The 17,512-nt window shown below is 47.4% G+C and overlaps 1 long non-coding RNA gene across 2 annotated transcripts; it reads left to right on the top strand.

Moving 5' to 3' along the window:
* The first annotated feature begins 3,777 nt into the window (after positions 1 to 3,777).
* Positions 3,778 to 10,252, top strand: LOC144680279 (uncharacterized). Of its 2 annotated transcripts, none has more exons than XR_013576518.1 (3): positions 3,778 to 4,009; positions 9,474 to 9,559; positions 9,760 to 10,252. It is a non-coding gene; the product is annotated as an uncharacterized LOC144680279 (long non-coding RNA). The 2 variants fall into 2 exon arrangements; XR_013576519.1 differs by having other exon boundaries at positions 9,471 to 9,559.
* The last annotated feature ends 7,260 nt before the right edge of the window (positions 10,253 to 17,512 follow it).

Genomic DNA, 17,512 nt, shown 5'->3' with positions numbered 1-17,512 from the left:
TGGAAGCTCTTGTGGTTCACGTACGGTAATGCTTGTTGCCATGGAGATCTAAGCTCTATGTGAGTACAGTTGATGGCACCCTGCACCTGTGGAAAACCAAAGACCTGCACAAATCCCAGCACTCTAGTCTCCTGGCTTGCCTGATCCCAGTCACAACGCACAAAGTTGTGTGACTTCGAGAATATGGCATCCGTGACCTCCTTGATGCACGAGTGTGGAGGCTTGCGAGAACCCACAGAGGTCACCAATGGAGCCTGAGAAGGAGCCACTGGCAGAAAAATTGAGCACCATGGTCACCTTCACAGCGACTGGCAGTGGATGCCCTCCATGTCCCCATGGCGCAGGTGGCATAAGTGACCGACCAATTCCCTGGACATGCTCAGTCTTCGGCGACCCTGGTTCTCAATCATCTGCAGGAGTGACAAGCGCCGTCTTTAGACCATGGGTCTAGCTCGGTGGCGAACCGCGATGGCTCACTGTGGATCTTCAGCAGTGTGTGTGGGAGCCCCAGCCACCCCTTCTTCTTCAGGTTACTGCTCTTCCCTCTGCCCAGCCAGGCACCTCCATCACTCTTTTTCTCCTTTGTCTCCGCTCTCTGTAAGCCAAGAGGCATACAGCTAGGTCACCAGGCTCCATGCTCCTGATGTACTCCTCCTGCAGGATGAAAGAGAGAGATACATGAGTTAGCATTGATCTCATAGGGACCTCTCATGGTTACATGTGCGGCTCCAGCTCTGTCTCAAGGCCCCCTAACCATGCCAGAGAGTGTAGGCCACCACTTGGATGGCCAGAGATTAGGCTGCCCGAAACCCCACTCACCTCCGTCCCACTCCACCTGACCGATTGGTGGCAGCTTTGTCCACTGGACTGCATGCTGTGCTCTCAGCTCAGGCACAGGCATTCTCCTAACCCGCACTGCAAGGCTGCACTGTTAACTTGAACCATGGGGGAGACTGGTCCAAACCGGGATAATGACATTGCAAGGGGCTGTGAGCACCTCCACCAGTGACTGCTCCAGGGTCAGCTTTCACAGGGAAATTATACAACTTGCTCAGTCGTTCAATTGTTCTGCAGCCCCCTAAAATGCTCATTAGTTTGCAGTCTGCGCCAGAGGGGTGAAAAGTTCAGGAGCATTTGGTGGCACTTTCATGCCTCTGCATTGCTTGAGTGGGCACATAAGCTAGAGGCCTGACTCCAAGAATGTTAATGTGGCTGTGTCTGAACTGTCTCAGCTGCAGAGGAATGGTTACTTTATGTAAGGTTTCCCTAATGCGTGGCCACATCCCTCCCCACAACGCTGCCTTGCCCCCACATCCCCCTCCTCCCCTTCGCTCCAACCGCAATGCAGTCCTTGCCCCAGCACCGCACTGTCAGCCAGCCGGGAAAATGGGACTTAACTGTGCCCTCGCCTGAATGCACTGCCCTCCTTGCAGTCAAATGGGTGACCCTGGTGAGCGCTGCGCAATGTTAGTGAGCACTCACCCCCGAGTTCCCCTCGACGTTCAGTTCACCAGGTGCACGCCTTTTAACTGTGAATCATGTCATTTTGAATTCACGCCAACGTGGGAGTTAAATTCGACGTGGGGGTGATTCCGGTGGGCAGGCAAGATGATGAGACGCAAATGCATTGAAATTATCTTCCTGACGTTGGATGGCAGGAACGGCGGCCCACCATTGACGGGCAGAGCAGACGATGGCTAACTGGTTTCACGATGACGTGAAACCGATTTTTAGCCTCCCCACCATATTGTCATCCCCTGTCCACCATGATGCCCACCGCCAACTGGGGTGGATGATTGTGCCCAGTGCCACTAATTATTCCTCCTTGAGTTCCCTTTAAACTTAACTCCCCAGTGGGACTGTATTGGGGAATTTATTAATTTGTTTGAACAAAGAACAAAGAACAAAGAAAAGTACAGCACAGGAACAGGCCCTTCGGCCCTCCAAGCCTGCGCCAATCATATTGCCCGTCAACTAAAACATTTTGCACTTCCGGGGTCCGTATCCCTCTATTCCCATCCTATTCATGTATTTAATCATGTTTGCTTATGGAAACAGATTTAAATCCATGAACATAAAATAAGAGGATTGAGTGAAAATGTGAACTGTAACACCATTCGTTTATTTTTCAGGTACCCAAATTGTCATGGGTAATTCTCAAATTAAAATCGCATAGAAACATAAATAAGGCCATTCAGCTCCTTGGAACCTGTTCCACCATTCAATCAGATCACGGACGAACTGTACCTTAATTTCATTGTCCTGCCGTTGATCCGTATTTCTTGATACCTTTGTTCAATAAGTCCTGAAAATTCCAGTTAACCCAGCATCCACAGCCTTTTGTGGGAGAGATGTCGGATTTCCCTGCCCTTTGAGTGGAAAAAGTGCTGCCTGATTTCACTCCAAAGCGTCCGAGCTCTAATTTTAAGGTTATGCCCCTTTTTTTTTAAATCCCTCACCAGAGGAAATGAATTCCCCGTACCTATTCTATCAAATGTTTTTATCATTTTAAAAGCCTTACCCACAGGCTTTATAAACTGAAGAAAGGGCAAGCCAAGTTTGCACAACCCATAACTTAGCCCTTGAAACCATGGGGCTGAAATCTATGTCCCACAGGTGGGCGAGAACCTGATCCAACCAGGCGTGAAAATGGGCGAGTAGATGTTGGGCGAGCGCCCTCACTTCGTTGCGCACTCCCGCGATATTTTGCTCGGCAGGCGCGCGCAATAGTGGGACGTGCGCCCGCAGACAGTTAAGAGGGCAGTTAAGCCCATTAACGGTGCGATTGTCTCCGATTTTTTTTGTGGCCCGCCCACCTTACGGTTGGCGGATGGGTGAATCAGCAATGGCGGCCTTTACACTTTTCATCAAACCCCATCCAAGGGGCAGGATAAAATCGCCGTTACGAAATAAAATAAAAATAAATATCTGTGGGCAGCATTTTTATCAGTTATATTTTCAGGTGCCTGATTGTGACGCATCGACATTTTTGTTGCGGCTTTTTAAACCTTTATTTGATGATTTTCAGGTCTTTAGCTCCCTGAGGCAGCTCTGCCTTCGGGGGGCTTTCTGGCAGCGCTCACCACGCCCGTGGAAACATCACCGCCCACCCTCCTCCCACCTCCCACCCCCCCACCCCGACAGCGCTGAGCTTTTCAGTGCGCTTTTCACACTGGCTGGTCATTAATTGGCCAGTCAGCATGAAATCTCAGTCGGGGGCCAATCGCGGTCGGGGGCTGATTTCCCGACCAGTCCCAGGCCCACCAATCACGTTCGCCCACCAACGGTAAAATTCAGGCCCATAGCATCTTTCATTTACATATAAACTACAACACAGAGTTCCCCAGAGGTTGGAGAAATTACCTAGTGTTCTGCTTTGTATCACACAGTAGGTGATCCCATCACAGCTAATGAAATTTTGGTTTCTTATAAATAGCAACAAAAGCAATGGGCATTGATATATTATTACTTGGCGATATAGCTATTGAGAACATTGAGTCTGCAATGTTGTTTGGAATAATGGTCTCGATAGATCTTAAATGGGATATAAATGTCACCTCTATATATAGCAAACAAACAGCTGAGTGTGCTACCTGACAACATTGAAGCATGCTGGATTTCTACACTGCTATGCTGCATGAACATAGTGCAATAAGTTGACCTTGTGTTGAATATGTGTGGCAAGTTTGGTACGCTAGTTTGTCAATCGGGCTGTCAGCAAAAATTGAATCAATTCAAGAAGAACACTCTGAATATCATTCTTCTTGACTACTCTCATCAGCAAGCATTGCAGTCCTATAACATCTGGAAATTAGCTGACAGGCCTGCTGATCTTTGCTAACTATTTCTTTTACTTACAGACACAAAAATGTTCACAGAAATCGCATTGCAGCCAGTGAAGAGCACGAGACATTTGCCTCAAGATGAAGGACAAGTAATTAATGGCCAAAAAAAAACCAAAAGTGGTTTGTTTGATGCTGAAACAGTTGCAAGAACATTGATGTTGCAGGTATGTATGTGCAGCTTTCAAAGTATGTTCCCTGTCATCTTATTTTACAAAAAGCGTGTAGAGACGAGCGCAGAGTGACAACTTCGCTTGACAACACGGCTGAAGCCTGGAATGAGGCCTTATTTCCAAGTTAGATGTCTAATTCCCACCTGAACCCAGCAGGAATCATTACTTGGCCAGGGTGAGGCCAACAACCTACAGGATTTCAGATGAAGAAGTGGTTCCTGGCAATTGCATTGGGCAGGTCTGGTGATGGTGGTGATGTGACCCAGAGGGGATTCCCATTATGGGAGAAAGTACAGCCTGGTGCAGGAGAAGCTTATTCCTGCTGCACTCGACCCACATGGAAACATTAATAATACCTACTCAGCCCCTTCCGACCCAAATCCTGTTTTCTACCAGGTCCTGAATCTTCTGGTCGGCATGCGGGGGCGGGGCCTGCTCCCCAACACCTAAAATGATGCGCAATGAGGTCGGTTGTGCGTCCCGACATCACCCCGCATCACTCTGCTCCTCAGTTCGGCGGGTACGCACTGGAGTTGGCTGCGCACCCGCCAAACTCTCAAAGGCCTGTTAAGGACATTTAAACATCAATTGAAATAATTAACAGGGCTGCCCGGTCCAACCTTAAGGTTGCCGGGCAGGCGAAGAGCCCAGGCGGCCTTCGCATTTTTCATGGAACCTCATCCACGGCCGGGGTGAGGTTTCGTGAAGAGTTATAAAAGTAATAAAAATTTTTGTTCAAATCCATTGACATGTCCCAGCTCATGTGACACTGTCGCATGAGGGTACATGTCTGAATATTTTTTTTTCTTTATTTCAATTTTTCATAAGCAAAGTAATCTCCCCGAGGCACGGAGCTGCCTCAGGGAGATTCCTGCGCTCTTTCGCACGCATGCGCCAAAGTGCAGGCCCCTCCTCCCCCTCCTCCCCCCCCTGCCCGTACAGGGAGCGCTCAGCGTTAATTGGCCTGGCCAGCGTGATGTGCACCCGGAAGCGCTGAGCGCTCCCTTTAAGACCTTAATTGGCCCGCCCACATAAAATGGCGGCACACAGCCGATCGCGGGCGGCGATCGGCGTGCCCGCTCCCGCCCAGCCCGCCCAACGGGGAGAAAATATTCTCCACAGGTTTCACTGGCGGATTGAGCGCTACACACCGTTTGTGAAATCTGGAGTTAAAATTGCATCAGGGTTATAATTGCAGCCCAGAACTCCAACTTTAACGTATTAATGAGACCCACACATGGCTGTACTGGGTGTCCCCAATGCTGCTGAAAACCAGGATAAAAGCAAAATACTGCGGATGCTAGAAATCTGAAATAAAAACAGAAAATGCTGGAAAAACGCAGCAGGTCTGGCAGCATTTGTGGAGAGAGAAACAGAGTTAACATTTGAGTCCGTATAGCCCTTCTTCAGAGCCCTGGAGGAGAGTCATATGGTCTCGAAACATTAACTCTGTTTCGATGTCCACATGTGCTGCCAGACTGCTGAGTTTTTCCAGCATTTTCTGCTTTTACAGCTGAAACACGGGATGGCAGGAAAGGTACATCACAAATGAAGAAAAATTACTTTGTCCTATTTAACCCCCCCACCTCCGCCCCGTCCACTATCCAATCCTCTCTTGTCCAGCGTGAATGTTTAAAGGAGGGCTCAAGTTTAAGAAACATATGTTTATGATACTTTATGTGCTGTTTAATTTTATGTGTCATTCATGATTGAATACATATGACTTCTGCCCATCTGTTTGTAGTTATAATCCTTCTTAAATTGTATTGTAATGTTAAAAATGTGAGATGAATGGAACTTTCTGAAATGACAGTTTGATACTTTACACTGCAACTTAAAAACCTGTAGGATATAAATCTTGGTAGCAAAATTCATTTACAATGTTTACAATTTTATCTCTTTGTTATGTTGAAGAGTTTGAACATGGCATACCAAGTGATGTCAATGGGATTCTATATGTTCTGTTCTGACATATGGGCACGGTGTTGTGATGTTACTGTTCTGGCAACATAGAACTAGCAGTTCAAACAGTGCTACTTAAAAAAGATTGTGGACAAGGCAGGAGCACTCAGTGATGCTGCAGGCTAGCAAATTGTTCTTTCAGCACAAGAATCTGAGCTTGACTGGAGTCCAAATTAATTTTATTGTTCATGTAGAGGTCTTTTGGAATAAGGTTAGGCAGTGTCAATATACTTCCAAATGGACGCTGGCCCACAAAACAAAGATGATTATAATGTTGCACTCAGTGAGGCTCTAAACGCAGCTTGTTTGGCAATAGAAATATTCACACAGCATACAACAGGTATAATCTTCTGAGTTGCTATTAGTGAAAATTGGGGCAGAATAAAAGAAGCTTTGCTCCATGTTGTTTGTTATTGATATAGGAAGACAGATTACTGCTATCTCACACTCTGATGGGTACAAAATAATATTATCAAAAACATTGCTAAGAAAAGACACATGCTGTCAAAGCTTTTCCTTTTGCACTCATCAGGGCAATTCACAAGAATACCAAATGGAAAGGGAACAACAATTTATATTTCATGAAAAGAGAGTGCTGAATGGTTGCTGATTCTCCATCGTAATGCCTCTACCAACCAGAGCCACTCAAAATGGATAATGATAGTGACAATGCATGGATAGAAAGAAAAAACTTGCATTCCTATAGTGCCTTTCGTGACCTCAGAATTACCTAATACACTGTAAAATTAGTGAAATACTTTCATTATAATGTAGAAAACACAGCAGCCAATTTGCATGCATCAAGATCTTAGTTCAAAAACAAAAATACCTGGAAAAACTCAGCAGGTCTGACAGCATCTGCGGAGAGGGATACAGTTGACGTTTCGAGTCTGTATGACTCTTCATCAGAACTAAGACATATAGAAATGAGATGAAATATAAGCTGGTAGATGGGGGTGGTTGGGACAGGTAGAGCTTGATAGGGGGCCAGTGATAGGTGGAGGCCAAGAAGAGACTGCCAAAGATGTTATAGACAAAAGGACAAAGGGGTGCTGACGGTGGTGATATTATCTAAACGATGTGCTAATGGGGGCATTAAAGGTAGCAATCAAGTGGGAGATGGCGCTAGTGGGGGTGGGGTGGAGGGAAGGGATCGAAATGGGCTAAAAGGTGGAGATAAAACAATAGATCGAAATAAATTTAAAAATAGGAGGGGAAAGAAAAATATATTTGTAAAAAAATTATAAATTATTGGAAAAAGAGGGATCGGAAAGGAGGTGGGGATGGAGGAGAGAGTTCATGATCTGAAATTGTTGAACTCAATATTAAATCCGGAAGGCTGTAAAGTGCCTAGTCGGAAGATGAGGTGCTGTTCCTCCAGTTTGCAGTCATGCTTGCGGACAGACCGAAGGTGTTCCGCAAAGTGGTCACCCAGTCTGCATTTGGTCTCTCCAATGTAGAGGAAACCGCATTGGGAGCAGCGAATGCAGTAGAGTAAATTGAGGGAAGTGCAAGTGAAGTGCTGCTTCACTTGAAAGGAGTGTTTGGACCCTTGGACGGTGAATAGGGGGGGAAGTAAAGGGGCAGGTGTTGCACCTTCTGCAGTTGCATGGGAAGGTGGTGCTGTGGGAAGGGGTTGAGGCGTAGGGGGTGATGGAGGAGTGGACCAGGTGTCTCGGAGTGAACGATCCCCGCAGAAAGCCGCCGGGGGGGGGTGGGGGTGGTGAAGGGAAGATGTGTTTGGTGGTGGCATCATGCTGGAGTTGACGGAAATGGCGGAGGATGATTCTTTGAACGCAGAGGCTGGTGGGGTGATAAGTGAGGACAAAGGGAACCCTAGCATGTTTCTGGGAGGGAGGAGAAGGTGTGATGGTGGATGCGTGGGAGATGGGCCTGACACGGTTGAGGGCCCTTTCAACCACCGTGGGTGGAAAACCTCAGTTAAGGAAGAAGGAAGACATGTCAGAGGAACTGATTTGGAAAGTGGCAGCAACAGAACAGATGCGACGGAGGAGAAGGAACTGAGAGAATGGGATGGAGTCCTTACAGGAAGCGGGGTGTGAGGAGCTGTAGTCGAGGTAGCAGTGTGAGTCGGTAGGCTTGTCATGGATATTGGTGGACAGTCTATCACTAGAAATTGAGACTGAGAGGTCAAGGAAGGGAAGGGAAGTGTCAGTGATGGACCACGTGAAAATGATGGAGGGGTGGAAATTGGAAGCAAAATTAATAATTTTTTCCAGGTCCAGACGAGAGCATGAAGTGACACCGAAGTAATCATCGGTGTACCGGAGAAAGAGTTGTGGGAGGGGGCCTGAGTAGGACTGGAACAAGGAATGTTCCACATACCCCGTAAAGAGACAGGCATAACTGGCATAAATGATCTTAGATCATTTGTTTTAGATAATGGTTGAGGGGTTAATATTGATCAGAACACCAGGAAAATTCCCCTGCTCCTCTTTGACTAGGGCTGTGGGATATTTTGCACCCCATCTGAGAGGGAAAACAAGGCTTTTGTTTCATGTTTAATCCAAAAGACAGCATCCTGATAGTGCATCACTCCCTCAGTATTGCACTGAAGTGTCCGTGCTCAGGCCTTTGGAGTGAGGCTTGAGCCAATAGCCTTCTAGCTCAGGGGTGAGAGTGCTACAAATGAGGCAAGACTGACACCAAAGCCAAAGGTGTATGCAAATCATAATTCATTTATGTACACCACCCTAGTTTTGATTACTCAGAATATTTATGTGACAAGTTTGCTTATAGTTGTTTACATAGAAAGTACATATGTTCTCAGTCTGAAAGGTCTAATAGCTATTGATTTTGAGAGAAAATACAGAAAATATACAAACAGTGTTGTCACTGTTAGTAATGTTATTAGGATTTCAACTGAAAGATATTCAACAGGTTATTAATATTTATCTCTGGATAATATTTGCTACCCTTAACAATCTATCAAAATCTGAGATGGTTTGTACATACAGATTGGCTGAACTGACATGGAATTACACAGAGGACGGTCAATAAATGGAATGGTCTTCCCAGTCAAATATTGGCTTTAACATCTTTCTGGGTGGATGACCTAAGAGGGATTGAGTGTTTGGCCTCCGCCATATTTTGTGTGACTCAAACAATTAACCTTGTCCAGATGAATCTCTGAATTTCACGTTGTCCCAAGTATCAATAGTTATTATTGTGGTACTTAAAGAGTTTCATAGCCAACTTCACTCCCGACCCATTCCAGAAACAATTAGGGAAGGACAAAAAGCTCTCAAAGAAAAAATATAAAATAAGGAAATATAGCAAGTTACCTTATCTTGACCTGATACTGTACCAATATTTCATTTTCTCTACCCCAAAATCTGGTAATCTTGTTAATTAATTTAAAAATGAATGTTGCCCATTCTTGTGCTTGCAAACAGATGATGCTAAAGTTTTTGGCATGAGAACATCACTGCTGAAGGTCTAAATCTTAAAGCCGTTTTCCTTACTTGTCCAGTAGGTTTGTTGTCATTGAAAATAGCCTGTGATACATATGTAGCCAAGGTGCTCAGTGAATTGCTGAGTGGTTTCTGTTCATTTTAAAATGTAGGTACATTGTTCTTGTTTGATACATGGCTATCATGGTTTTTTAATAATAGAAAAAAAATAGATGAGCAGCTCACTCACTGCCACTTCTCTTATTGCTTTTCCCTCAAGTCCCATCTTTTCCCAAAACAATTCTCATTCAATTTTTACCTCATAATGTAATTTATTAAAGTCTATTTTGCTTAATCCCTTTTCTACAGAAAATTGTCCTGAAGATGCTGTACCAATTGCAGGTATTTTTTTCACTGTCAGATCCAATTGTTGGCAGCTCCCTGTGAAAGGACAATAACATCCAAATGTCAGCACAATTGGAGCAGCTTTCATTGTAAGCTTTGCCAGCTTGTGTGCAATGACTGCAATCGCAAATTGGACCCTCTTTGATGTTACTTTGAGCAAAATTGTATTTCCACTGACTGAGTCTACCTGCTTGATATCATATGGTATCAATTTAAAGCAATGTATTTTGAAATTTGAAGTGTTGAAATTATCCACCGTTTTCTCTTGCATACCCATCTCCTGTATTTAGCTTGATGTTTAACAGTCAGATTGCTTGCACATTCCTTGCTATTAGACATGTACGGGATTGAGTAGATTGTGTTATTCATTGCACAATACTTTCTCAAACTCAATAAAGCCAAAAAACATTTGGCTCTGTCACCTAATGCACATTTATAATCTGATTTTATAAAGCAGCCCTGCAAAAATAAAATATTGCTTGAAAAATGTAATCAATGCTTGGAGAAGTTTAATATGTTGTCCATTATCTTTCTATGCAGCAGCTATATGTGTTTGCTGAACTTCAAAGCCAGGTCGGAAATTAAGATTGATTTTTCTGATGTGATCATAGCTCCATATACAAAAGTAAATGGTGTATAGAAACAGTGATGAACTGAATAGAGAAATGCTGCGCAAATGTGCCACTCTATCAGGCTTTAATATCAAACTCCATTGATACATTTCTGCTATTCACAATAACAATGAGTCACAAAACAATATTATTTAAACTGGCCTCGCTACAGTAATCTACTTGCTTAAATGTGATTAGGTTCCGGCAAAGTGGATTATAACTGCAACGCACAATGTCACAAGAGTTATATGATATGGGATTGCGCTTTTCATTTTCCACATGGAAAATCCTACTTTCATTGTAACACAATTCTGCTACGTTGTCTGTCTGATTCACTCAGTGTTGTGCAGATGAATCCTCTTTTTGAGACGAGGATCAAACGGAACCCTGGACTTGGTTGAATAAGACAGGGGCCACTTATTAAGATACGGCAGATGGGTAGCAAATCATTTAGTGGGGCTCGCTCAGCAACGTTTAAAGTGAATAAAACAACTGAGGGCAAAAAAAATGCTAAAGCTGACTGGCATTAACATTTTCATCCTCAAAAAGTCAAAAACGTTCTGTGTTCTTTTATTTCAGCAACCTGCTCAGGCAAGGTAACATACCCTTGACAGAGTTTCCCATCGGTTGTACCATTACACAAGAAACTAAGCAGAGAACCACCTTAGAAAGAAATCTCTCCAAATCACTGAACAAGCTTTTAGAAAATGATATTCTCAAAGGCCTAGTGCATGAATTACTTAAACCACCCCTTGAAAATGACATATGCTGCATTGGGATCTGTAGAAGGGAAGAAAAAATACAAGATATTGGGTCAAGACAAAAAGTATAAGTAATGTTTCCAGGGCTTCAACTGGGCAGTGGGAGAACGAAAGGAATAAAACATGTGCAGTCCGAGTCACTGCAGTGGAATATATTATGCAAATGAAAGACTATTAAATAACAAAAATGAATTCAATGGTCTATACCACACAGGAGCGGTATAAATGTAAATAGCTTATTTTCCTTTATAGCTGCCAAACTCAAAGTGATGATAATGAAAATTCATAGCATTATGACGGTGTAGAAAAAAAGTACTACTGTTCTAGGATTGACATTTACTGGGATCAAAAGCGATAAACTGGAACATTCTTCACTGCACATCACTGCACTTCAAAGCGGAGAAACTCTTACACCTTTCAACTGCATTGATTTACTTCACACCTGTAGCTGAATTGGTTACTGATTCCCAAATCGTGGCCCTTACTAAACCTTAATCACATTAATCGTTACATGGTTTTTGGTCTCTTCGCAAAATAAATCCACATATTCAAGAACACAACGAAAGAGGAAGGGGAACCTAGGGCAGAATTTTATGTTTGTCGGGCGGGGCAGGCCTGACCCAATCGGCGGCGGGTGCGGAGCTGATCGCCACCGGCGAAACGGGCCACGCCGCCATTTTGGGCGGGCGGGCCAATTAAGGCCCGCCCAGCGCGTTTCAGACTCCCGTGTTCAGCGGGAAATTCAAATCTGCAGCGGGCATGTACAGGCCGCCGGTTTCAATCGGGAACCAGCAGTCTGTATAAAGAAAGGCCAGGCAGCCTCCTTTAGGCTGTTCACCATGGCCAGCGACCAGACTCCAGAGGAGGTCAGGGGAATGGAGGAGGAGGGGGGGCAGGCTGCAGGGTAGGCCAGCGGGGGGCCAATGTGCCCCTCGGTTCTCCGATGCCTGCCTTGCTGCCCTCCTGGAAGAGGTGTCAAATCGTCGGGAGGCGTTGTTTCCCGAGGATGGGAGGAGGAGGGCCCCCCCCCACGTCATGAGGCAGGCCTGGCAGGAAGTGGCGGAGGCTGTAAGCTCTCAAGATGCTGTGCAGTGCACAGGGACCCAGTGCTGCAAGCGCTTCAATGATTTGTTGCACTCTGGAAGGGTGAGTACCATGTCAGCCTTGGCCATTTTACCCAGCAGGTAGCCTTAGCCTTTGAGGCCCCCCCCACCACATCTTAGTGTCGTTACTGCATTGGGTATTTGGCACACGCTGGGTAGGCAAACAGATTTTGACCAGGCTTACTTCGGCCTTAGTGGTTGAGGAGAAGATGGGTCCTCCCTGAAGCACATGTTGGTGTTTGTCGCATTTGAGTAGTCTGGGGGCAACCTGCAGGGGAGGCAGCTAGACACAATCTCAGAACTCCAACACATGTCTTATTGATGGTGATGAGATGGTGGAAGGGGAACCTCAAGGTGTCGTGGCCTCCTTGCCCTGGGCGCTAAGGCCCGTGTGTTACTCAAAGTGATGGACGCCGAATGTGTCCAAGGTGGCCCATTGGGGGGGGGGTTTGGGAGCTGCCCTACTATCTTCTGGTAACTGATCACCAGTAGTGTGGACAGGAGCCACTGGATGGGCCACTGTGGTTGGGGTGCAGCATGCAGAGTACATGAGCGATTATCCCCAATAAATGCTCTTCTCTGTTCTACAGGCAAAAACAGAGCACAATAGCCGGGAGCGTTTGTGGACTGGTGGTGGGCACGCCATGCTGCAGCACCTAACCACATATGAGGAGCAGGCCATGGAGCTGGGGAGGAGGCAGGCGGCCACCCAGGCGGCAGGTGTCAGCGAGGCTGGGGTGCAGCGGCCAGCTATTTGAGGGCCACAGTCCCATCCACTCTGTCTCCCCACCATCCAAAGTGCTGATGATTGCTGCAATCATGAATGCAGCAACGCTGCTCATTCACAGACGGATACAGTCAGACGTGTGGGTCATACACAAAGATCCCTCGGCCCCTTGAGGATGCGCGTCTCTAGCACCTTCCAAAGTCCCCTTATCCCATTTCTGACCACTATCCCCATGGCCTAACATGCCATGGCATCACTGCCGCACATCCAAATACTTATTGCATCTTAGGAGGGTTTGTACCTCCACCACCCTTTCAGCCTGTGCGTCCCACATTACTCTGTCCAAAAGGTCCTCAGCACCTCACCTGTCAACCTCATGGCACTCAACTTAAATAAATGCCACCACGTTAGTCATCCCTGCGCCAAGGGGAAATGTTGCCTTCTATCCACCCGATCTATGCCCCTCATAACGGTATGAAGGTCAATAATGTGACCTGTCAATCTCCTGTGCTCCACGGCAAATGTCACAAGTGTTTGCAATGTTTCCTCATCACTGCAACTCTCTAGGCCAGCATGCATCCAGGTCAGGAACCTCTGCACTCTCCCCACTCCAATGCCATCCCTCCCATGGAGCGCAGGTCACAACTGAACGCAGAAGTGTAGATGTGGCCTCGACAGCATTTTCTGCACTTGCAACATGACCTCCCTTTTCCTACATTCTATTCCTCGGCTAATAAAGGCAAGTCTGGCTTTTACCTTGTTAAATACCTTATGTTCCTGTTCTGCTACCTTAACAGGTCTGCCCAGCAATGCCCCTGTAATCGTCCTTACTTTCCACAGTCCTACCATTTCTCCTGTATTCCCATACCTTGTTTGTCTTGCCCAAGTGCTTAACCGCACACTTATCCAGATAACATTCCATGTGGCATTCCTTAGGCCATCTGACCAGCCTGTCTGTATGCGCGTGTAATGTTTGGGCCTCCTCTTGACTATTTACCACCCCACCAATGTTCGTCTCCTTAGGTTCTTGAAAGTTGAGAGCATTGTGAGCCTGGGGGGGAAAGGGATGAATGGTGTTACTGACTGAACACTAACTGATACACTGTCCTTGTTATTAATTTCAGTATCACCGCCGCATGGCCACCAGCAACAAGTCCAGAGACCCCCCCCTCCACACCTGAGGGGCATCACTTGCAACTTGCATCACATCATTTCAGCGAGCCAGGCACCAGCGCAGTGACTACCGCATCAGTGGGGATTATGACGTCTGCTAGTTTCCCGGGGCAAAGTGGAGAGGGCACTTCACAATTGCTGGAGGAGATGGCAGGGACAGAGAGTGCTGATGGCGCCAGCAGCCGGAAGACTGCAGGGGACCAGGCACATGCTGAGTCCGGCAGTGATAATGTGCCTCTGGAGATGCCCGCCATGCAGCAGCTGCAGGACAAGCAGCCGGGTGCGCGGGAGCATCTGGCAGTGTTGCATGAGGGTGTGCTTCTCTTGGTCTCTGTGGTGTAGGAATCCAGGCAGAGTGTTAGTGAAGGCATGAACCTCAGGACAGAGCTTCAGGCTTCCTCCATTGAGAGATTGGCGACTCTCATGGAGAGGGGCTTCCAACGGATTGATCAGCATCTGATTGGGTTACGCTCGGACCTGCAAGCCCTCACAGCACTAATGGCCACAGGTGGTCATTGGCAATGTGGGAGATATTCTGGGCACCAAGTGTCCCAGCTCGGTGCCCATCCAACTGCGGTGAGCAGGGAGGTCCAATGTGACCTCACGTCGGTGCAGTAGCTGCCTATCGTCGCTGCGAGCTCCTCTCAGGGTGCTCCGGATGAGGGCTGCAGCTCCTCCGCCCCTCTGCCAGTGACCGTTGCATCTGTTAAGGCAGCGACAACTGGGGAGGTGCCAGTTCTGGAATCTGTGCTGGCCCCTCCCAGGCGGGGCCAGCACAGGCTTCACGGGCCTGAGGACGGCCGCCAAGGTCATCGAGGCCAGCAGGACAGCAGAGTCAGCAGGCTGTCTCACAAGCCACTCTGAGCGATGGGGCAGCACCAAGACTTAGCACCAGCAAACGTAAGCATAAGGCACGTTCGGCACTCCACGGGTTTGTCACTGGTGATTTTGTGTTGGCCCTAGATTAGGGAATGTTTCATTATCTGTGTTTGACGACGTTTGTTGTTTATTTTAGTGGCAATAAAGTCCACATTTGTGACCATGGCTGAGGGTGTTTCATTTGTGCTGCATTTTTCTGTTTCACAGACATATCATGAGTGTTTGAGTGGACATTGATGTTTCTGTACTATGCCCTTAGTTGCAGTGGATGAGGTGGAAGATGTAGCACTTAAGTGCAAGCGCCAGGCAATGCTGGTCCTGCTGATCCATGTGTGTGGAGCTAGCTGAAGGTTCGTTGGATAAAAATGCCCCGGATGTCTCTGCCTCCTTTATGTAGTAGCGGGTCGGTGTGCTGCCCCTCATCATTGCCTTGTGCTTCCTCATCCTCTGAGTCACTGCTGGATTCATCATGTTCAGCCTCATCCACTGCGTCAAGGTCCTCATCGTCAACTGCATCCCCCCTTTCCAGCGCAAGATTGTGCAGAGCGCAGCATGCTACCACTATCAGAGAGACGCGATCTGGGGGGTACTGGAGTGCGCCCCCTGAGCGGTCCAGGCAACGGAAACACATCTTGAGAAGACCAATGGCTCTCTCCACCACAGCCCTTGTGGAGGCATGGCTCCTATTGTACTGCTGCTCAGCTTCTGTTCTTGGATGGCAGAGAGGCCTCATGAGCCACCTTCTGAGGGGATAGCCCTTGTCACCCACCAGCCAACCATCCAGCCAGGCTGGAGCACTGAAGAGCCCCAGCACCTGGGAGTGTCTGAGGATGTAGGCATCGTGGGAGCTGCCTGGGTACCTTGCACAGACTTGTAGAATCTGCATCCTGTGGTCACACATTATCTGCACGTTCATGGAGTGGAATGTCTTCCTGTTGACAAAGACACCAGGCTCACCTGCTGGTGCCTTGATGGCCACATGTGTACAGTCTATTGCACCCTGGACACAGGGGAAGCCAGCAATGGCCACGAAGCCTCTGGCTCGCTGTGTCTGGCTTGCCTGGTCGTAGCAGAAGTGGATGAAGGTCAATGCACGTCTGAGCAGAGCGTCTGTAACCTGCTTTACATAAACGTGGACAGCTGATTGGGAGACACCGCAAAGATCACCCACCGAGCCCTGGAAGGAGCCAGATGCATAGAAGTGGAGGGCAATTGAGATCTGCTGGCATTGGGTGTCCACCCATACAGTTAGGGGAGATCTCAGGGCCAATAATCTGACAGATATAGTTCACTGTTCCCCTTGACAGTTGGAGCCTCCTTCGGTACTGCACCTCAGTCATATTGAGGTAGCTGCTTCGCCGCCTGTATACCCTGGCAGCAGGATAGTGGCGTATTCTGCGGCCCCTTCCACCTTGGACAACCTCTTGGTCCTGCACCCCTTGTGCCTGCGCCTGGCCTCCCAAAGGCGGGCTCCCCTGGAGGCTGATTGTCCACTCCTGGCATCCTCCTTATTCTATCTCTCCCTTCCCCCTCAGAGGAGCTGCCTCCAGTGGGGATGTCAGAACCCATATCCCCAGGCTAAATGGAGGCCTCCGGAAAGCTGCAGGCCCGATAAAGATTACCGTCTGCAGCTTTCCGCTTCCACCTTGGACAACCAAAGCTGAAGCTTCAAAGTACAGAGAAAGCTGTTGGAAATCGATCTGAACTGCTAACAATCACACAGGCAAGTTTAAAACACTTCCCGTAATGAATTCTTCACATGAAACATTACCAACCCCTCTGAGCCCACATATCCCGCCCGTGGATGCGGTTTGTTAAAAAATCAGTTACCCGCCTGCCAGTTGGGCCCGTGCGCCGAGGCGAAGATCGCACGGGCTCCTCAAAATCGGCATCGATTGCCGAGTTAAGGGCCTTAACAAGGCCTTTAATTAATGACGGGTATGCGTCACGCTGCATAGCACACCTACCCAACTAAATATCGCGACGTGTTAAGCGCTGATGTGCGGGGCCCACTCCCCCGCATGTCACCCAGAAAATTCTGCCCCTAGTAAAGTATTTGTTGTTAAATTTATTGTTGGACAGAATGAAATTTTTTTTGGATTTTGCTTCTGCCACAAACTCCCTCATGGTTCTTCCTCACTAATGGGCCACTTCAGTGATGTGTCCCTGTACGCCCTGGAGTGTGTCCAGTTCGAAGCAAGGATGGGATTCCAAACAAGTGTAAGCTCTGCTCCAGGCTAGCCAATCACTGGAAAACTTGTATTCTCCGTCTGTATCAATCATTTTCTGGGATTTGGCCATTCTGAGGCCAGTGTGATGTTTCAACAGCACCGACAACCTTCAAATCAATACAGAGAAAATTCACAAATACAAAATTAGGAGGGCTTAGGAATTTTGCTGTACAGTACCCTTCTCTCGGCTGCTAACTGGTATACTAAGCTGCCAATGTGGTGTGCAGGAAGC

The sequence above is a fragment of the Cetorhinus maximus genome, chromosome 5, assembly GCF_964194155.1.
Source record: "Cetorhinus maximus chromosome 5, sCetMax3.hap1.1, whole genome shotgun sequence".
NCBI lineage: Eukaryota > Metazoa > Chordata > Chondrichthyes > Lamniformes > Cetorhinidae > Cetorhinus > Cetorhinus maximus.
Note: the sequence above shows the minus strand (reverse complement) of the source record. Positions and strands in the feature narration are given on the sequence as shown.